This window comes from Anas acuta, chromosome 27 (genome assembly GCF_963932015.1).
Source record: "Anas acuta chromosome 27, bAnaAcu1.1, whole genome shotgun sequence".
Taxonomy (NCBI): domain Eukaryota; kingdom Metazoa; phylum Chordata; class Aves; order Anseriformes; family Anatidae; genus Anas; species Anas acuta.
In genome coordinates, this window is record NC_089005.1 from 804,098 (window position 1) to 826,112 (window position 22,015).

Consider the following 22,015-nt stretch of genomic DNA (forward strand, 5'->3'; position numbering starts at 1 on the left):
TGTGGCCTGTCGAGGGGACGGACACCTGCCCCTCACATGCCTGGGCTCCCGGCTTTGATCTCGTGGGCTGTGTGGGAGGGTGCTGGGTGGGCACCTCGGTGTGCGCCCCCGCGCTGCTTTCTCGCCGGCTGCGGGGGGTCTGGGGGTAAAGGGGGTGGTGAGGAGGGGGTTTTGTGGCCTGGGGTCAGCCCAGGAGGAGCAGGGGATCACCCCAAGGGTAAGGTCCATCCCCGACCCAGGGCTGTGCGCCTCGTGGGAGAAGCAGCTGGGAGTGCAGAGGGGATGCTCGGACCCCAACACTGCCACAAAGCCACCCTGGGAAGGTCCCCTCAGCCCCTGGACCTGCTCGTGGCCAGCCCAGGATGCAGTGGGGCTGATGCTGGGGCAGGCAAAGGGGTGCCCTGTGTGGTGTCCCCACCTTTCACCATCCCATCAATGCCCCGTGACTGTGTGCCACCAGCTGGGCACGGGGACGGGAGCACAGAGCCACCCAGGGCTGCTTGGGGAGCAGCCTCACGAGGTCTCCACCACAGGGACAGGGTCCAGGTCACCCAGCCCTCCTCCAGCAGGGATTTCACACCTGGGGAGCCATGCAACGTGGGGAGAACAGGGTCCAGGTCCTACCCTGTGGGTGCTGTCCTGCAGGGAGCCTCCTGCAGCACCCTCCAGGCTCCCCACGCCTTTTGGCCACTGCTGGGCACGGGGGGTGATTGGCACGGGCACCTTTGCGCCTGGGCCCGGTCCCGGGTTTATTCTCAGCGCTGACATTTGTGCCAAGCAGGCAGAGCACGCCGTGCCTGCTGCCTGGAGCCGGAGTGGGTCCTGCGGGGCGAGAAAGAGGATCCCGACAGCTCTGGTTTCAGCCTGACCTTGAGAGCGCAGCGGGGAGGGGACCCCCTCGGGCTCCCCCCCATTGCAGGGGGGCACCCGGCACGTCCCGGTGGGGACAGGCAGCAAATTTTTGGCAGCACTGGGGGATGCTCTCACTGTCCCCAGCAGCTGGCTCTAAGGGGCGAAGGATGAGGGGACACGGCACTGCGATGGTGGGTGAAGCCATGCCCATCGCTGCTGCCACAGCTTTGGGAACCTCCCTGAGCTGTTTTTTCCCCCCTGCTTTTCCTTCTGGCTTTGCACAGGGACAAGAAGGGCTCTGAGGATGTCCTGGGAGCTGGTTTGACTCCTGCAAGCAGTGAACGTCCTGATTCTGGGGAGAGAAACGGCCTAACCGAGCTAGAGGCAAGTATGGGAAAGCCCTTCTCTGTTCTGCATGAATATAACAAAAACAAATTTCCAAAAGCCCCGGACAAGCCCAGTAAGTCTGTAATGTGGTGTCCTGTTTCCTAATCTCTTCAGTAAGGAAGCAGTGTGTTGAATTTAAAATATCCCTCTGGTAAATGCTAACTATTTAAAGAGTGCTAGGGTCTTAGAAATGCAAAACAAAGATTTGTTGATTAAAAACACATGGTTTGTTCTGGAGGCATGAGTAGCCAGAAAAATCAGTTCTGACAGTATTTTGGCTTTTTCAATCCCACAAGACATGATGGTGATTTATTATAGTGATGTCAGCTGTGGTTGAAAAAAGTTCCCTGTGTTGTCTTAATAAAAGAGCTTTACCTTGAAATCATTAAACTCTCAGCCTGTTTATTTGAAGCGATGACTGTGAATGTGAATGGTCCCCTCTAAATCACTCGGCCCTTCGCTGGAACATATGCCTGCGCATGAGGTGCGGTGACAGCCTGGAGCTCGCCGCGCTAATGCGAGGCGTGTGATGGATGTGATTAGCCTGGCTTTGAAACCTGGGGGGGAGATAAGCGTGCGGGGCGGGGAGAGGAGCCCCCACCTCACAAAAGGGGATGGGAATCAGAAGGACAGCTGTCCCCTGCCTCTGCTGCTGTCCGGGCAGATGTGCAAAGTTTGTGCCGTTTTCCACCCGAGTCCCCGTGCAGCGCTTTGCCCCGCGGCGAGGCAAGGAGAGGGGGCTGGAGGGAAAGGTGGAAGAGATGAACGTGCCCAGCAGCAGCATCGCTGCTGGAAACAGAATTAAATTGCAGACAGGTTAGAGTAAAACGCCCAGCCGGGTACCGAACCCAATGTCAGCCGCAAGGCTTTCGCGGGGAAGAGGAAAACGAACTTTTCCTTACCGCACTTAATTTCGCTGTCGAGATATATAGGTGTCATCTGCTGCACGCAGGGTGGGGAGCGAGGGAAGAAGTATAACAGAAATAACCTGCCAGGCTCGGCCTGCCATCCCTCATAGGGTTATAAACCTGGCTGAGCTCAGCAAACCAGATTAGTGCAGGAGTGATTTACCTGGGCGCACGCGGCGGCGGTGAGCGTTGAAAAAAGAAGCCCACGTCCCAACGTGAGACCTACCAAAGCAATGCCCTTGCTGCCTCGTCTTGCCAGCCTCTCCCGGCAGCAAATTGCAGGATAATTACAAAAATCAGGGTTTTGCAGTGGGGTGGGGGGCAGCAGTGCCTGCAGCCTGGCCCCAAGCCCTTCCTCGTGGCTCCGGCCGCAGGTTGGAGCCGAGCGCTGTTTGCTTCTTGGGTAAACACCCGTAATCTCCCCAGCCAGAGTTTATCGCCGGGAAGCGAGTTAAATTCTTCTCGGATAATCCCCGCGTGCTGCGGTTTTCTGAGCACGAGATTTCGGGACGGCACGTGGTGGAGGAGGAGGGTGGCTGCGGGCAGGATCCCACCCGCGGGAGCTCCGTGCCCCAGCCCCGAGGAGACGCGGCGCGTAAATCCCGCATGCATCAGGCTGCCGGGCCGAGCACGGGAGCAGAGCCTCTGCCTTTGGTCTTCATCGCAGTGGAGCCCTTGACGTGGGAATTAGATTAGAAATAATACAGATGTTTAAAAAAAAAACCTCTGTGGGTTGTTTACGCTGAAACCCCCGGTATAGGGTGGACGGGTGAGCGCATAGCGCGAGCCGAACTCTGACCCCGCTGAAGTGCATGGGAATGTTACCAGAGACGAGCCGCTTGGCAGACACTAACAGATCATATATTATCTGCCTTAGCTGGAAGAATTATATTTTTCCATCAGCATGATTATTTTTATTTGACTTTTAAGTTGAGCTGGAAGACAGCGAGGCTTACATCCATCATTGCGGCGGCTATTAGAAAATTAACCCAGCTTAATAAACTTTCTGCATGGCTTGCTTCTGCAGCTGTGTATCCAAAGGAAAACAAATATATTGACTGGTCCACTGTGGAGCTGCATCTCTGGATAAGACTCACTGGAAGTGAGGAATGGCCTGGGATGGTCCTCGTGTGGCTGTGCTGGAAGAGGTCCGTGCAGAGCTGGGGGTTTGGAAACCTTCCTGAAATTCTCATTTCTTCTCTGCCGTGTGCCTCCCCCAGGAGATGCAATAGGAGGGAATTCAGCTGGGTGATGCCATCCTTCCTCAGTGTGCCGGGCTGCTTTCCTAACCTCTTCGTCAAGCAGCCGCCCCCCTTTGTACTCGCTGCTCCAGAAAAATCTGTTTAGTGCTGGGGCTGAGCGCCTGGGGCTGTGGGGATGGGGATGGGGACGGGTTTGGGATGTCCTCCCTTGTGGGCAGCGCTGTGGGGCCGGGGCTCTGCTGCTGGAGCTGTGCTGAGCATCGCAGGACGCGGGTGGGAGAGCCTCAAAAGGGGTCTGTGGGTTTGTGGATGGGGACTGGGCAGGAGGAGGTGGCACCTCCTGCTTGTCCCATGCTTCTGGAGCAGCCGGAGAACCGGCCACAGAGAGCAGAAAACAAAAACAGGGAGGCCTGGAGGGGCAGAGCATCACGCACTGATCATCCCCACGGTGTCACAGCCATGCTGGGGTCCCCAGACACCAAAACCCCGCGGGTCCGGGCGCACAGCGGTGTGCAGGAGCAGGGGGGTCCTTCCCTCCCGCTCGCGTCTACAAGCAAATTAAAAATTAAATAAATAAACTTGCTAGTTTACAAATAGAACTGTTACTTGTTACTCACAGTATTAACAGTCTCCTTTTATATTTTTTTTCTCTTTTTTTTTCTTTTTTTTTTTTTTTTTTTCAGGGCTGTGAAAGACGTTTGTTTCAGTTGCCAACATCTCTACAGAACTAATGTGGGTGGATTGTGACAGATATAATTTCTCCATCCTACAGTTTCATCAACTTGAGTTCTGTTAAACTATACCCGCTGGGCTTAGCTCCTTTTAAAGTTTCCGCTTTGACAGGTAGATTTATTAGTCTTGAAATTTGTACAAATCAGATGTCACTCGTGGCAACTTGTCAAAATGTCAGTCTGGTGAGGGAGGCATGAAAGGATTTTCTGGAGAGAGACGGGAGGCAGGCTTTAAAGAGCTCGAGCAAAGCAGAAGAAAGGAGCTGGGAGGGATTGCAGCCTTCTTGATCCTGGGGGTTTTACTTTATTAAATATCTAGCGCCATACAGTGGGAGATGCTGTTGGATCCTGCCCGCCAAGACATCAAGGCTGTCAACATCCACTGATGGCTCCTATCTCGCAGCCAGTCGAGTTCCGCAGCTTGTTATGTATATTTAGGGCAAGGCTGAGGCATGGGGAGGGGAAAGTTCGGCTCATTTTTTTCAGGCTGTTATGTTTGCAATGTTCCATTACAGCCCTGGCAGCCTGAGCACGGAGCCGTGGCGCATGCTCTGCAGGGCAAAGCTCGAGCCAGGGAAATGGGAAAGGGGTGAGAGGGGTGGGGAACGTCTGCCAGACGCTGCAGGAGGTGGTGGCTGCAGGGCTCCACCTGCCTGGGCAGGATTCCCATCCCCATCCCATCCCATCCCATCCCATCCCCATCCCCATCCATCCCATCCCATCCCATCCCATCCCATCCCATCCCATCCCATCCCATCCCATCCCATCCCATCCCATCCCATCCCATCCCATCCCATATTCCCATCCCCATCCCATCCCCATCCCCATCCCATCCCATCCCATCCCCATCCCCATCCCCATCCCATCCCATTACAAACCCATCCCAGAACCCCTGGAGCTGGGGGAGCTGCACATCTGCGTGCACAGACACACACGGGGCTAATTGGCCGTGGGAAGCTGTAATTAAAAACACTGACCGGCGTTCTTGCTGATGAAGGCAGGAGCAGGTCAGAAGCACTCCCATAAGAAGACCTCGTGCTGCAAGGGGCTGGGCACGGCAGCCTTCTCCCCGAACACACGGACCAAATAATTTTGACACTGAAGTTTTTCCATGGAATAAATTTCGGGTTGTTGAAGTGAAAAACTTAAAAAGAAAGAAAGAAAAAAAAAGTATTTTAGAAAAGCAATTAAAAAAACATTATTTTGATTGCCATTTCCAAGAAGATCAGGAGAATCTCCACCAAAACCAACATTTTTACATGAATATTTACATTTTGTTTGAGAAATCTGTTTTGGCTGAAAAGACACTTGTTGAAATTTGCGTGACGGGCGATGTCACCTCCCTGGCGACGTGGGCACCGCCTGGGCCCTGGCCATGCATCACCAGCAGCCCCCGCTGGGCCAGAAGGGGCCGAGATGGATCAGGGAATTTTAGGGTATCCTGCCTGCTGCATCAGTTGCACAGCACCGGGGCTCGATGCGCTATGGAGAGATGCTTCCCAAAAATCAGGTCTGGTTAGGAAGGGGCCTTCCCTTCTCCAGGACCCCAGGATCCCTGCCCCAGCTGGAGAGATCCCCAAAGTGGCTGATCTTGGGAATCTGCTCAGTGATCCAGAGGCAGTCACTTCGCCTTGGGTCTGTCTCCACCTTTGTGTCTTGCTCATCACCTGCCCAACAGAAAAGTGAAATTACATAAAACTGAAAACTGGGATTTTTCCTTTTTTTTTTTTTTTTTTTTTTTTTTTCAGTTCCCAAACAGAAAACCGGGGTTTGTGACGGGGCGAGGCCGCGCGTGAGCAAGGCGGGATTGAAGCTGAGAGGCTCTGCTTAATTAATTGGCACCTAAACGCCTCGCTTCCTCCGGCACCGCGCAGCGATCCGCTCATGAAAGGAGGAGAGGGGGGAAACCCACTTCAGACGGGAAGGTTTTCTTGAAAAGCAATCACTTGGTGTCACATCCCGAGCTGCTTTCCTTTCATGTGGCAAGCGGCTGATGGCAGCTCGCTCCCCCTGCTCCGCATCAGGTGCAGGGGCCCCGCGCTGCTTGTGGGGGCAATGTCAGCGAGGTAGGAATGGAACCGGGGGTCAGGACGGGGAAAAAGGGTGGGATTTTGTGCCCGAGAGGGACCCAGGCTTCCCCACGTGCTGTGGGGCGATGCCGGCGCAGGCGGCACGGAAAGGGAGAGAGGAGGAGACGGAGAGGGAAGAGGAGAGGAGAAAAATGCCTGGCATGAGTTCAGAAAGCTCTCCAGCTCACACATCTGGTTCTTATATTTCAAAGTTAATTAGTCATATTGAGGCTGTCTGAAGATAAATTTATCATCCAGAAAAAACACAAACAGTTTGAAAAATGAAAGGAAGTGAGGTGACACGGCTTGACGTTTAAATAAATCATTTTAACATGATTAAAAAACTTGTCCTCCCTGACACCCGGCGCTGGATACTTTGCAAAGACTTTTTGACAAAGACAAGTCCCGGTTTGGCACACAAAGCCCCTGCCACTCACTGCCACACAGCCATCCCTCCCCGATGCTTCCCCCAGAGACTGCCGGGGGGCCCAGCCTGGGATGCGCCGAGGGCTGGGAGCCCCCCAGCACCTCCGTTGGGGGCACCCAGAGGTGGGACCCATCCCCTGGGGAAGGCACGGGTGTGTGGGGGCGATGCTGCTGCACTATGTCTGTCCCCTTGCCCCTCCACGAACCCGGTGCCGATCGAACCCGACACAAAGATTTTCCCCCATCGCACCAGTGATGCCAGTGGGATGGCGAAAGGAGTCAGTTTTGGTGCAAAAACCCCCTTGTTTTGGTAATTCTCGCTGGGCAGCTGTCACTGCCTGTTCCACTGACACCGTGCAGAAGTCTTGTTATGTTTGGGGCTTTGGTTTTACATCCACGTTATCGGATTTCCCTGCCACCAGGCTGAGTGACGGGAGGTGACGGTGGCACAAAGCGCCTGCCCTGACCGAGCATCCCCCTGCTGGATGCCATGAGGACGAGTGGCACGGGGCTGGCCCTGAGGGGCTGGGGACTGCTTCACTGCCTTGCTGGCTGATCCAAGGGAGGTTTGAGCTTTGCTGACCCTGGCTGAGTTTCTGAGGTCTTTCACGCCCTGGGTCCAGCCCAGTCCCTGGGGAGGCAGCAGGTTTTTGGCCAGCTCCCAGCCTGGGGGGTTAAACGAGATGTTCAAATCCCCCCAGCTCCAATGCAGCCACCAGACCTTGGACAAACCCCTGCTCCCTTCACCCTCCAGGCCTCACTTTGCAGAGCTGCAAAATGGGATTGCACGGGGCCTGAAGTCCCTCCTCTGCTTCCCAAAGAGCCGGGTGCAGCAGACAGACGGACGGACGGACAGACGCACGGAGCGGCGCCTGCCTGTTTGGAGCTGAGGAAGCTGAGAAGGGTGGGAAGACGCACGTCTTGTAACAAGAAAAGAGCTCTCCCGGGCATGAAGGAAGCAAAGTGACATAAAGGAGCGTGAAATAAAAATAAATAAACAAAAAAGTGACGCTTAATGGATAAAATGAATATTCAAGTTGTTTCCAGGGAGGAATCTTTGACTTTGGTGCTGGTTACAGCTACAAGGTTTGTGCGTTTTCTTGCTGTCAAAGCCTTCACCGTAATTGTCCAAAAGTTCCTTGATTATCTCTAACAAAACTGTCAGCTGCCTTTGAAGTATCAGAACAGTCTCATCACATCTTATTAAATAGTAAACATCATTTGCAAGCCTGCAGATCCAGGCGGTGGCGGGCGGGTGGCGCGCGGCGGGGCCGGGGGTGCCATGGGGCCGGGGGCAAAACCCTGCAAGGCACCAAAAAAAACATCCCTAGCAGGTCCCTGCGGGGCTCGGGAGGAATTACTGGGCTGGAAATGAAATCCCTGGTTTGGATCCCACCGAATGTTTTCGTGCTTTTCCTTCCAGGCAGATTTGGGGAAACTTACTTCACGCGTTGAAGTGTCTTTGGAGAGCTGAATCTTTCATAGAAGAGTAATTGTGCAATTAGCTATGAATTAGTAAAAATTCGTTCTAATTACTTCCAGGTGTGACACATCTTGTGCTCAGAAGCGAGGAGGGGACTGACGCTGCCCTGTCAGCGTTTGCTTTCGGAGCGGAGACACCTCATGGGGCTGCCGTGGGATCCTCTCATCTCACCAGGCTGGGATGGGAGCTGTGAGCCCCGGAACAGACTGGGTCCAGCTTGGTGCAAACCACCCTAAAAGTGTGAAGATTGGACCATTTACCCTGCTTTCGGTCTCAGAAATGGGCTGGTGGCTGTGCCCCATGGAGCTGGAGCCCCTTCTGCCCCCCCAGCTGAAAGCGTCCCCTCTGGCTCGCTGCTGGCCGGGGTGGGAAGCCAGGTGGATCCTATTGTGCCTGGTGCGTCATTAAAAACACTGGAAATCTCACAATAAAGCCTGCAAGATTTCCAGCCTTAATTCCAGATCAAAGAGGCTTTGGGAAGGAGCATCCCAGGTTTGAATGCTTATCTCAGCCAGGCCCAGTCAGCTTTTGAAGTTGCCCCATCAGTCACTAATCAAAGATCTCCTTTTAGATGGGGAAATCAAATCCCTTTCAGCAGAACGGGTGGTTATCAGTTTCTAAACATCGCTTGTCTTTCCAGTGACCTTCTTTTTGTGAGCTGACCCTGGGGCCAGCACTGGAGCAGGAAAACCTTGCGAGAATTGGCCCTGCAGTTTGCAGAGCATTGGCACACGCATAGCTGCGCTTTCAAATCAGCAAAGAATGCGTGTGTGGAAGCAATAAAACCCTTCAGAGGTAAATAAATACATGCTGTATTCCCCATTTAACACACAGCAATTGCCTTCGACTACAAGCGCTAACAAAGAGCCAGCATTTCCACTCAAAAGAGGAATTCACAGAACTATCGGCCTCTGTTTTCCCTCACCGTGCTCAGACAATGTGGAGGGGACGATAGCATCTGGGAGGACCAAGAGCTTAGATCCAAGTGGCCGTGTCTGGGAGGGTGGCACCGGGAGCATCGCAGGCTGCTCGTGCTCCCTTGCAAGGGCGCAGCCAATCTTAGTGCAAAGAAACCAAGGGAAAATCCCCATTTCTCAATTTTCTACCCCCTCTGCAAAAAAGTAAAGCCACCAGCGAGGACTGTGGATGCTGAAGCTATCTGCGATTAGTTTTGACACACGGGGCTCAGACAGAGTGGGACATTGTCCCCACAGCCCCTCTGGTCCCAGTGGCATTGTCCACAGCGGGGCTGGAGCCAAGATTTTGCCCTGTCCAAAATGCTCTGATCACCTCCCAGCCTCGCAGAGGTACAAGATGTAAAATCACCAGATACCTTGCAGCAAAATCTCCGTCTATATTACAGAGCAGCATGGATCCGGCCTGGATTGAGTCTGAATCAGCGTAATGACCAGTTTTCACTGAAAACGTTGCATCTTATTTAACCTAAATTACACGGAGCTCCAGGACTCTGCCTTCGAGTCTTCTGGCAGGATTGCGCATGGCTCTCTGGAAAATTGCCTGAGAACTTATGTCCAATTTTGTAACTTGCTGGCTTACCAACTTTTTGACAAGCTGCTGGGAAACCTCTGCTTGCAAATAGCTCGTGGGATTGACATTTGCACTGTCAGGTAAAACTTTTCCCTGGACAGCCTGGAACAAACCCAAGCACGCACCGGCCTGTCCTCACTGCCGCCACTTGGCTGTGCCCACGAATGCCAAGCTGCAGCAGGACTCTCCTGTGACCTCTCCTGTGATCCTTTGCTCACCAAATCCTCCAGGAAACAGCCTGTGCTGCTGAAATCCCTCGCAGGATTTCGCCGTGCAGCGGAGAGCAGCGCCCTGTGCTGCCCCCCAGAACATTCTCTGGATGCGGTTGCGGTGACCGTGCCCATGCGATCCCCTCCGTGTAAATTTGTTGTGCAGAGATCGGATGACGGGCTCCTCTTTTCAGACCCTTTCCTAATGGGAATTTACACCTCGGAACTGGAGGTGGAGCAGGATTGGGACCGCAGCCCACAGCCCCCCGCTGCCTGCAGCCGACGCGTCCCCCTGCCGCGGTGCCGGGCCTGCTTTCCGTGCTGGACATCCATCACATCCATCACCCACTATTTTGGTCTTTCCCTCTATTTTTGGAAATCGTCTCACGGTTCCATATCCTCCCCTGTAACCGGATTCTTCACGTCCCTCCAGTCTCTGCGCTCAGGGTTAACCCTTCGGGCTGGGGCTAAAGAAAATAAAAGGAAAAAACACAACAAGCGAGGCGCAGTGGCTAGTGAGGGCTGTAGATCACCAAGCCCCTAAACAGCATGGCTTTTATTGGGTTAGAGCTGATTTCTTTCACGTTCTCCTGGGCAGCTTTGCATAATTAAAAATAGGCCTCTCTTATAAAAAATAAACAAACGGGATCACTGTCCTGGGCAGGAACAGCCCGGGGGCAGCTCCTGGCTGGGTGAGGTGCCCGGCACGGCCGAGCCCAGCTCCCAAGGCTCCTTTGAAACCTCCGAGTCTGAGCATGGGAGGCTGGGAGGCAGAGCGCACCGGACCGGCACTGCCAAAAACTCGAGATTTTTTTTTTTTAATAAGGCCTCAAACAAACTAATAAAAAGACCCCGTCAGCAGGGCAAATTTCATTCCAGCTGGGAGCTGGATTCCTGTTAAAGGAAAGTGCCAGCAGGCCCTTTAGCTCCAATGGCACTACCAGACATAGCTATAATTATGAGCTTTCGATTGCTGTGTGAAAGCTGTTATGAATTTCAGTGGGCAGAGGGGCACAGAGGAATAGTAAATCACCCAAACAAAAGGTATGGGCAGCAGGGAGCAGGCTCCGGTGTTAACCAAGCACCATTGTAAAGAGCTTAAATTGTGAACATGTGCCATAGTTAAAGCAGGATCTGCAGCTGGGAGCTAATTGTCCTGGAGGCACCCAAGCATCTCTGCAAGCGCAGGAGAAATCAGGTTACGCTTACCAGTCCTTTGTCCCTGGGATTCCCAGTGCTCCCAGTTCATCCAGAGGAGTGGGAGGACTGCAGCCATGGTCTGGTGCAGTTGGGGATGCCGTGGTCACCAGCATCCTGCTCCTGGGATGCTCTGAGCTCCTTGATTGGGCTGGGATGGGGTTTTGGGGTTTCTCCATCCCGCTGCCAGGCTCTGTAGGGCCCCATCCATCCGGCAGCTTTGTGCAAGCAGAGCTCTCCACGCAGGGCTTCCCACCAGCCGGTAGTTCAGCCACTACTGTCAGCACCTGCCAAACACAAACTCTGGATAATCTGTTGTTGATTTGTACACGGATTTGTACGGGAAAAGGTTTTCGCTTGTCCCCTGGCTTTACACAGGGCCCTTTATTGGCCCTGGAGGCAAAACTTGGGCAGGGCGAGCGCGGGGCTCAGCTGTAACTCAGGGCACCGCTGCTTAACGCCACCAAGGGACCCAAATCACCCCAGCCCGAGCTCCCGTGGTGTGTTGCAGCAAGGCACGCAGCGACCGAGTTTGTTCGACAGCTCCATGCCCTGCAGGTGCTGCCAGAGCTGCTCTCGAAGAAAAGGGCCTCTTGCCCCACACCTCCAAAATTTATTTCACCCAGAGTTTTGCTGTCTTCAGAAATGCATCGTCTTTCCCCAGGCACTCCAGGGCTCCCAAGGTGATCCCCACATTTCCAGGCACCACTTCGAGCCCTTTGAGCCCTACAAAGCCTGCAGCTGGAGGAGCACACGGCTCCTTGGCACAGCTGTCGCTCGCCCCTGACCAAATGAGGAGCACCCACAGGTGGACCCCAAAACGCGGTCTCCCCATGTGCTTCCCCCCTTCCTGCCCCCTCCTTCCCATCCCTGGGGATCACAGTTATGTTTAATTGTGGCTCTGTTTAATCAGACACTTGCTCACTCGTTGTCCCAGGTCTCAGCATCCTCAATCACCCTGGGGCGGCTCGAGCAGCACGGGCAGAATTCAGATGTTGGCCAGGACGGTGCTTCCCCCTCCCCTGATGGGTTTTCATGCTCGGGGAGATTTGTCTGCAGACATAACTTCTCTGCACCTCGAGAAAGTCAGCGCTCTGCCGAGACAGCCGCAGTATTAATGTCCCGAACTCGGAGCAAGGAGGGGAGCGTGTGCGTGGAGAAGCAAGTCTGCACCAAACCACATCAGTAAAATGAGAAAGCCAAAGATTGCGCCATAAATAAGGACCAGTTGACATTTCTTAAATTCATAGCTTTAGCACACAGCAAAGTGTCTCCTTTTTATCAGGAATTTGTTGACAAGAGTTGCAAAAAGATCTACAAATAATACTGAGTGGGGCTATGAAAATGTATTTGTGGAACATTTCGGTATCAGGGATCACCATTATATCGGAAGAATCCATCTTCCTGGAACATTTTATTAGTATCTAGATTTTATAGCTGCTCCCTTTTAATTTTTTAAAAAATTTATAATTTTTTTCACCCCTTCAGCAAATGCAGCAGTGGCAGAAAAGAGGGCGAGCGGGCAATGGGGACAGCCCAGCTCCTGCCTCGTCCCCGGCGCTCCCAGCCCGGCTGTAGGGATTCATCTCCAAGCTGCCCCCATCCCATTATGCCATGCTTGGGGTCTCGGTGCCATTTGGGGATGGAAAACTTGTGGAAGTGCCAGGAAACGGAGCCTGTCCCCCAGGGAAAGCCCAGCTCCAGCACCAGCGCCCACGGTCGCCCTTCCCCGGTCGCTGCCCGCGGCCCCGCTGCCGCACGCGGGGCCCGTCCTGCCCTCACCCCCCCCCGAGCTGCAGCCTGCCCGGCAGAAGCGATGATAAATTTCCAGCAGTGGCATTACAGACAGTCATAAATAACGCCTTGCTCTTTGGTGCCGGCAGTTTCCATTAGGGCTGTCTGGATTGGGCTGTTGATACCCCCAGTCTGCGCTGGACCCAGCCGTAAAATTTATCAGCGTGCTTTCCTCACCCCATAAATCATCCCGGCTGGGAGCCATATGGTAGATAAGGCCCCAACAACACCCGGCCCCCAGCGGCAGAGGGTGGGCAGCTCCTCGGAGGGGCACTTCTGCCCCTCGGTGCCACCCAGACGATGCCACTTGTCCCCTGCGCACCGGTCCCTGCGCTTGGTGGCACATCCAGGGCGTCTCGTGGCTGCCCAAACCCATACCACGAATTTATTATAAGGAATCACCCCTTGTCCATGCCTCACGCAGCTATGGATGTTCCAAATGTAATTGTTTGGATGCTGAATTTTGATTATTTTGAGCTGAAAGGGCCCCATGACACAGGGACCCACGTTTCTTTCTCGGCCCCCGTGGCACAGTGGCAGCACGGCTCAAACCTGAGTTTTTTTCCCCGTCCCTGCCTTTCCCACCTTTATTTATTTCTATGCAGAGCGAGGTGTAAATTGACACCAAATCAGCCTGTTTACATTTCACACCCACTTTGCAGAGGAGAAAACGTGTAAAGTGGTGAAGAATGAAGCCTATTGTCGCAGGGCTTGATTAAAAAGGGGGAAATATTCCCCAAGGTTTTGCAGTAAGGATTTACACATGCGTTTAGCTCCCTCTCCCCCCTCCATGAGTATTTGAGATACAACCGGATGGTGGTTACATGGGGAAAAATCAGAGCTTGTGCCTGTGACTTTACAGCTGGGCTGTGAGATTGGCACTCGGTTGGGTAAATAAAAATTACGTGTTTGGGGCAACACAGAAACCTGCCCGCTGCTTTCCCCTCTTGTGTCTGGCTTTCTCCCCACTGTTCTCCAGCCCCAGCTCTACCTTACAACCTCCTTTCCATCCCAATCCACTAAAATCAAAGCAAAAGCCCTGCACAGTGGCTCTTTCCTTCGTGCCGCTGGGAATTGGCTGCCCCTGGCCCTTTGCTGCCCCAGGGCTTGGGCATGCGCTGGAGTGAGGAGCAACTCCAGGAATCCCGGGCTACCTCGGCAGAGGCCTGTCTTGCAGGATCTGCCATAGTGAACTCTTGGGAACACATTAAATTAAGTGTCCTAAATTCGCCTAACTATGCATTTAATTTGGCAGTAATAGGACACTCTCTGTATAATAGCGGAGTTGCTGTATAATAGAAGAGTAGCTGCATATTAATATTTTGATTATTAAAGACATGTGTATTGGAGGCTTAATAACTATGTAATATATTACTGCTTAATTGCTCAGACTCTTAAGTATGTTTTCATAATTAGCTGCTATTTAGTTAACGTAAATATCCAGCTTATTAAATATAGAAATGCATTTCTGCTTGCAGCGGTTATTTGCATCAGCCGCGGTGGCTGCGGTGAGCCGGGCGGCTCCGTGGGGAGCAGCCCTGCCGTGGGTGGCCCTGGTGGCCACACGGCCACCTCCCGGCCAGCACCCAGGGGCCACAGGGCCACCGAGCTCGTCACAGCTGCTCCGAACCTTGCAGGCTGCATTGGCCGTGCTGGGAATGCTCCCAGGGCTCGAGCCTTCGCTTTGTCTGGTTCCTCTCAAGCAGAGATAATTCCCTCTACCTGGGCCAGACAGCTGATGTGCTTCCTTCTTCCTTAATTTGGTAATAAATCTGCCAAGCCGGGAGGCTTCTGAATGAGGCTTTTGCTCTGGTTCCTGCATGGAGGACCCATAAAAACCATATGGAAATGAAAGGCAGGAATGCGCGTTTCATCCTTGGGGCCCACGGCTCGGGGATCGTCGGCGTTTAGCTGGTGGAAACACCTGAGCTCGCTGCCAGCTCGGCTCTGCGTGGGTGCAAGCAGGTAAATGCCCTGGGGGTGGCTGCCTTTTGGTGCTGAGCCTGCACGTGGGTGATCCTGGCAGCAGCCACGAGCAGCGGGGGGAACCTGGTGGCACCCAGCGGCACCTCGGCTTCTCCTGCACTTGTCCTGCACTCCTCCTCGCCTGAACTGGTGTGAAAAAAATAAATAAAATAATAAAATAAAATAAAAGCGGAAATTGCAGAATTTGTCTCGTTTTGACTCCATGCATGGTTGTGATTGAGGGCATTGAAGGTCAGAGCCAGAGGTGAGCACCCAGCCCCCCTGAGACCCCGAGCCCCCCGAGGTGGCCCCGCTGCCAGGCTCGGTGTTTGGGGCTCTTCTCCTCAAGTGCTGGGATCAAACAGTCCGAAGGGTTTTGGGTTTATTTGTAAAGCTCACGGATTTGGGGCAAGTTTCTTGTTTTGGTTCCTAAATGCTACATTTCAACGTGTTTATTGTCCCACCGCCTAACAGGGGAGGAAGGCTGAATGAGCTAATAACTCAGCCGCCGTGAACATGTTTATTTGATTTTTTTTTTAAAAGAGCTTTAGCAAATACAGTGCGTACAAGGAAAGAAAAAGCCCTGATGCCAGCATGCATAATTCCTCTAGGAGCAAGCCTGATAGGAACACAAAAGCGTGCATGCTTCCAAACTGTAACCAATATTTGCACATCGGAGTGACTAATTCTCCACTCCGCGCCACAGAACAATAGGCATAATAGCAAGGTACATTAATGCAAAGCGTGATTGTCTGGTGCCGTGGTTATTTGACACATAAACAAGGAGAGGAGGAGGATTTTTATCTACCTGTATAACTATTCGCTGAACAGCGGGTTACAAATGTGCTCAGAAAATGCTGACCCAGGGCTGCTCCTGTACCTCCTGCGCCGGATTGGCACATGATTTGCAGCACTGCGGGAGTTCTATAGCTGACCTCATTAGCAGTGCATTTCCTGGCTTGTTAGCATCATATTTGTATAATTTACGGCACCTTCGTTTTTATGGAATGTGTTCCTTGTAGAGTGTAATGGCAGCAATATATTTAACCTCTCCTATTTAGGAATGCTGTTGCTGAAGGCAGCCTGGAGATATAAAAGGGATTTTTTTTTTTCATCCCTCTTTCTCTCTAGCATGCATATTTTTTTTTTCCACCCAGTTGCTACATACCCAAATATACGTGGATCCTGTGAAGTGTTCATAAAAGGAAACGTGAAGCTGTGCTCAGGAAACCGCAGCTTTTGCAGGAGCATTCCCAAGGTCAAGCCCCTAAATCAGTGCGGTGTCATCCACCCAAAGCCATTACTCAGCTGCTGGAAGAGGAATGGGAACTGCACCAGCAAAGGGAGAGGACAGCCCCGCGGTGAAGGCAGCAGTGGGATGGATTTGGGCTCAGCTCCTGGTGGCCTGCCAAGGGCACAGCTCCCCACGAGGGCAAGGCTTGGTTCCACCCTGGGGATGCTCCTTTCTGCTCCGTTTCCTTCACAGGCCCCTCTGCGCACCGGTGTGATGGTGATGATGTGGCCACATGGGATGACAATAATGGTGATGGAGATGATGATGATGTGCACACCCTGGTGAGGGGCAGACCAAGGTCTGGGTGCCAGGCTGGGACTGCTGCCCCCTCCCTCAGCCTGCCCCAAAAGCGCCATCGTGCTCTCCCCAAAACATGTGGGTGTCACAGGCTGGGTGCAGAGCCCCTGCCCACCCCAGCTGTGTCTCTCCAGAGCCCCCTAGCCGTGCAGGAGCTCCGTGGGGAGGTGGCCACCAAGCCCCCCACATGGCAGAGCGCCCGAGGCTCCCTGCACAAGCCGTGCAGCTCCACTGCCAGGCTCTGAGTCAGCTCAGCCCCACCAGAGGTGTCTGAAATGGGGCAGACAGATGCCTCCAAACTCATTTTCCTCCATCCAAGGAAAACCCCGGGGGTGATGTGTGCAGATGGAGATGTCTCCTGCTGACGGCTGAAGTCAAGCAAGAAGAGCCCCACCTGCAGAGCTGGGTGCTGCAGGGGCAGGCCCTGACACGAGGGCACCAGGATGGGCACGAGCACCCATGGGACACGGCACCCCTTCTGCTGGATCCCCCCTGGGGCTTGAGTTGGTGCCAGCTCCTCTCGGGGCTCACCCAGCGCTCTGCTGCACTGGCACTGCTTGAAAGCAAGGGCCTGTGGCTAACTCATCCCCTGCCAGGCTTTAAAACCGTGCTTGTTTTTGGCTTTATTTGAAAGAGGCTGAAGGGGAATTAAGAAGCTTTTCCTCGGGAGATGGAGCCCTCCAAGCCTGAAGGGCACCGTCCCGTGCCGGAGCCACTCGCGGGGCTCAGAAGGGCCTGCAGTGCTCAGCACAGCCAAGTGCATCCTCCATCTGCTCCTGCAGAGCCCTGCAGGAGCCTTTCCTTGCTTTTCTCCTTCCCCTTAAGCCAAAAAATGCCCCTGCTGCAGCTGTCTCTATTTCAGCTCTAGGTCAGGGTGCTCATGTGCTGGACCTGCTGCTCCGCTCACACATCTCAGCCCGAGGATCCCCTCGGGTAGGACGAGGAGGCTGCACAAGATCCTCCTCCCTGCCCTCCCACTGCTGCCTCCTGGCTGTGTCTGCCTCCTTTTTCCTCCTACAGGGCTCTGGAGGTGCCAGGCACCATCCAGGGTCCCACCTTCCTGCAGGGAGCTCTGCCTGGGCACTGCATGGCCACAGCACGTGGAGCTCCTGTCCCTGTGGCTGCCCTGAAACAGGATCTGGATCCCTTATAACTTGATTTAAATCGAAGCTGTCTCATTAGATGGCTGCGTACCTGCTTCGTTGTCTAAACATCCCATTTTCATGCTGCTCAGGTCTCCTGTGATGCCTCGTGGTGATGAATTCCCCGGGTGAGCACAGAAACGCCTCTCCTGGCGGTGCGGTGCAGCTGCTTGGTTCCAGGTCTCTCTGCTTCACCCCCTATTCGATTTGCTCAGCCTGCTTTGCTCACACCCACCCCAAATCCATCCAATCTTGGGCTGGTGGCACCTAGCACTGTTCCCTGCCACCACGGGGCAGATTTGGCTTCTCCCTCCCCATCAGGGCAACCTCAGGCACCTGGGGAGCCCGCAGGGAGGGGACACCTGTGCCAACACCACCACCCCATGCAGGTTAACGAGCATCACCTCCCTCCCCAAACAACCACAGCTGGCCAAGACGAGAGGTCCTGCAGGGCTCCAGGACCAGGCGAGGCCACGGCTGCCCCATGGAGTTCGGGGGGCTCGGAGCAGGGGTGGCAGGGGGGGCACCGTGCCCTGCTCCTGGCGCTGCAGCAGCCCCGGCGGTGAGCGGCAGCAGCGCTCCCGTCTCCGCGGCTTCTTGTTAGCTGCACTCTAAGCAGGAAAGTGACTGGCCCTGACAATATAATTTACATTGCTGTATAAAACTATCTGTGGAAGCCAAGCTAATTTGTGCCAGATTAGGCTATTTGTCTCAGCCACTGTCTAACGGCACAATCTATCAGAGGGCTGTTTTCAAATATCGCTTTTCAAGCGTGCCCTTGAGAGGCGGGAATTGATTGGGATCTTAGAAAGCAAAATTACAGCAATAACTTAAAAGAAACAATAATTACTGAATCATACCAGTGTCAGCACTCTGCAAAACACGAAATAGCCATCAAACCCCAATCCAATATATTCTGAAGCAAATTTATTGAATGGAAAAAGCAGTTGAGTGAGGCTTTTTTTCTCCCCTTTCCCTTCACCCCCTCTCTCTCCCGGTACATATGGTTATCTCAAAACCGCAAGTGAATGAGTCGATAATTCTTGTCATTGACTGCTCCATTTTCAGAGAGTCAAGAAAAGATCCATTAGCTACCTCCCGACTCGGTGTCTTTCCCCTTCCCCTCCAGTCATTTGCTAGTCTGCGCTCCTCAGGCAAACAAACATATATAACTAATCATCTGTTAAAGCGCCGAGTCCCCTAATAAATCTCTGCAACTGAAATACTTTAATGGGTAATTAATTGATCCTGTTCCAGAGGAGTAATAAGATAATAAATTAGACAATATTTCACTCAGTTGTGTCAGTGTACTGCTAATGGTGCTGTAGGGCTAAGCCGAAGGATAATAAATTAGCCAGAAATTAACTGCTAAGAGCTTTCTGCAGAGAAATTGGCTGACAGGCAAGGCTTTGTGATTTAGGGCCCCAACGCCGTTGTGGTGCTCTCCATTTCATCTATTTATTTTTCGGTGCTGGAGAATATTAACTCTTGTTTGGGGCCGGGGCGAGCTGCATGGCACGGCACGGCGTGGCACGGCGCGGTGCAGCAGCGTGCAGCGGGGCTGGGGAGCAGCAGATTTATTGCAATCTGGTCGCGCTGCATGTAGGTAAATTACTTTTGTGCTGACTGTAAAGACTGTCTCTGAGGCAAGTTATTACCCATCCAGCAAACAAAAAGGAAATATTTTCTGGCGCATCTGTCATATTTCTCGGGAAGCTTTGGCAGAGGCACGGGGAAAGGTGACTCCGGGGGACCGATCCTCGTGCGGTGTAAAGCAGCACGGCCCTGCTGGGCTCTGGCTGCTGCTGGGAGCTGTGCTAATGAGGACCCGAAGAGGTTTTGAAGGCTGGCCCGTGCTGGCAGCCCTCCCGTGCAGACACTGCAGCAAGGGGTGCTGAGTGGGGTTGGATTTTGTCTCACCAGGAGCAGGCGGTGCCTTGCCCCAGCCCTGCTTCTGCTGGGGCAGATGCCCCACGGAGCATTTTATGCTTTTATAGCACCTCAAAGACCCCGGTCAGGGCCAGTGCCTGTTAGCAAGGTGCTGTGGTTGTTGAGGGCATCGTCCTCCCCTTCTTCATCCTTACAGCAGCAAGTTGTCCTGAACCAGCTTCAATAGGGCCAACCTCCCTCCTGGCCTCCCAAATCCCATCTGGGGCTGCAACGGGAGCCCTGCAAGGCAAAGGGCATCTGCTGCGGGCCCAGGGCATGGCAAGAGGAGGAAAGTCGGGTTTCAGAAGCACTGGGAGGGATGCGCAAGGGGCTGAGGAAGGGAAGAGGCTGGTGAAATGCCATGGGAAGCTCCCCAGTGCAGGGATGCTGCAGGGCATCCCGCAGCACCGTGCACCTCACCGCATCCCGCAGCATCCCACGCAGGGCAGGAAATGTGAGCAGCTCAGCAGAGCCACCGAGGCCAAGGGCCTCTCCTTGGGCTCGCCCTCTCCCACTCCCCCTTTTCTCCTTCCTGCTGCCATTGCTTCCTGAGAGGAGGTGAAGAGAGTGATAATCAGCCAGGGCACCAGGAGAGCTCACGGACGAGATTAAAAGCAAATCAAAGAAGAAAAATTGTGGCACGGTTTATGTCTTCCTAATTAAAACCCCGCCAGCCTCCCTTCTCTCTCCCCCTCCTCCCTTTCCAGCTAATGTTACACTAACGAGCTGAGTTTAGTGGCATTTATGTAGATAAAAGTCCTGATGATTGATCTCAATGGCTTGTTAAAATTAGTTTCAGTCCACCATATTGATTTAATTCCATTGCTTGAAAGTGCTAATTAATAATGATAATAAAAGTGTCTGGGCTCATTATTATCAGGAGGCAGGTTGGGAAGGGGATGAGGGGCGCAGAGGCTCGCACGTCCCTCTCTCCACCTAGAAGTGGCCTCTGGAAAGCTGCTGTGGGGAGCAAACAGGGCAGGAGAGGAGGGGACAGGGGGCTGGGCTGCCCTTACCGGGGGCAGGTGGGGCTCGTGCAGGACACCAGGAGCTGGGACACGAGGGGACGTCGGCTGGGACCTCCCTGGGCTGTGGGTTCCCTGCACCCCAGTGTGGGTCCCCAGCCGTGCCATGTCCAGCCTGCCCATTAATTATTCTCCTCTTGGATGGCTTCGTGCTTCCTAAAATGTTTTTCACTGAGGTTTTTCTTAAGACTCATCCACGGGCCAACCTTCAGTGCCATAGAGCAGCCCTAATTAAGGAATTTGCCAGGAACGCGCCGCCTGCAAAATGATGCTCACGCTCTCCTTCAGATACCTGCTGTCTCCAGCTTCTGAAGCCTCTTTCCCGGGGAAATTAATTAGTGTAATTAATATATTTATGCAATCATTCAAAGTGCTGATTACAGACAACTGCAGAGAAAACTTTTAACAGCAGCCGCCACCTCTTCCCGTGGCTCAGCGGTGTAATTTCGGTGCGTTTGCTGATCTCGGCTCTTGCCGGCCACCCCAATAACATCGGGGCATCCTCTGCCAGCTGCTGGCTCCCTCCTAGCCTGGGATGTCCCAGCTCCAGCCACGAGCTCTTTCTCCCCTTCTCGTGCACCCCAGGACATCCATGCCATGCTGGGGCTGTGGCAGGATCGGTGCGAGGTGGTCCCAACCCCGGGCAGGGCACTGCTGCCTCTCCCCTCCCTCCCTCCTCTTTGCCCCTTCTGTCCCTCATTTCTTTCCCTTTTATTTCTAAAAATTCTCTCTGTCTTTCCCATCCATCATTTTCTCATTCCCTCTCTCGCATACACAGCGAGCCGGCTAATGGAGTCTGCAGTAATTCAGTCCTCCTCGACAGGGCTGTAATTTCAATAAATAATTATGGGACTTGATTTCAGCTCCCTCCTTCCTGAAACGCGGCTGCACAAACTCCTCACGGGGCTGGGCAGCTCGTTAGCAGGGGGACTTCAGGATGGGTTTGGGGGCTCTCAGCTCAGCCCCTGCCTTCCTCCTGGTGCCGTTGACTCCTCTTGCCCAACGCAGCATCCCGGGCTCCGATCTCCAGCCACGTCCCAATGATGGGAGGCTCACTCCTTGTCTACAAGGCCAACGGCACGGATCCCACCACCACCACCAAGGGAAAAGCAGCACAACGAGGCTGACCACGGCGAAGACAAATCCGAGGCCAGGCGAGGCCAGAAGTCCCCTGGCTCTGCAGGCAGCCAGACCACAGCGAGCCGTCCCCAGCGCCTTTGGTCTTGGCTGAAAACAAAGTGAAGGTCCCTGAGTTCTCCTATAAATGGTAATGATAACACAATTATCATGCAAAACAAAAATTAAGTTTAATGGTGCAAAGCCAGGGTGTACTGTGGAGGTAATTCATATTAATTATGTTTGGATTAAAAGCTTATTTCTTTTGTTAGCATCTGCAAGTAGGAACTTAGCAGTAAAAAAAGCCGCATATAATTACTGCATCTTATGGAGGAGCAGTGTCGAACTTAATGGAGCATCCCCATTCTCTCTGGGCACCCGACGAGTGGTAATATTTCACATTTTATGAAATACAGAAGAAATAAATTACAGGTTTAATGA

General features: G+C 53.5%; 3 long non-coding RNA genes across 4 annotated transcripts; 1 reads left to right on the forward strand and 2 right to left on the reverse strand.

Annotated features, from left to right (window-relative positions):
* Positions 1-498: 498 nt before the first annotated feature.
* Positions 499-5,956, forward strand: LOC137845249 (uncharacterized). Of its 2 annotated transcripts, XR_011090143.1 has the most exons (5): positions 499-1,043; positions 1,137-1,236; positions 3,175-3,295; positions 4,033-4,192; positions 5,829-5,956. It is a non-coding gene; the product is annotated as an uncharacterized lncRNA (long non-coding RNA). The 2 variants fall into 2 exon arrangements; XR_011090142.1 differs by lacking the exon at positions 499-1,043 and having other exon boundaries at positions 1,125-1,236.
* On the reverse strand, positions 3,984-11,870 carry LOC137845250 (uncharacterized). Its single transcript, XR_011090144.1, has 3 exons — positions 11,025-11,870; positions 5,058-10,282; positions 3,984-4,525 (listed from the first exon to the last, which is right to left on the reverse strand). It is a non-coding gene; the product is annotated as an uncharacterized lncRNA (long non-coding RNA).
* Positions 11,871-13,314: 1,444 nt separating this feature from the next.
* On the reverse strand, positions 13,315-17,864 carry LOC137845248 (uncharacterized). The gene is made up of 3 exons (XR_011090141.1): positions 17,557-17,864; positions 15,940-16,343; positions 13,315-14,918 (listed from the first exon to the last, which is right to left on the reverse strand). It is a non-coding gene; the product is annotated as an uncharacterized lncRNA (long non-coding RNA).
* Positions 17,865-22,015: the final 4,151 nt, after the last annotated feature.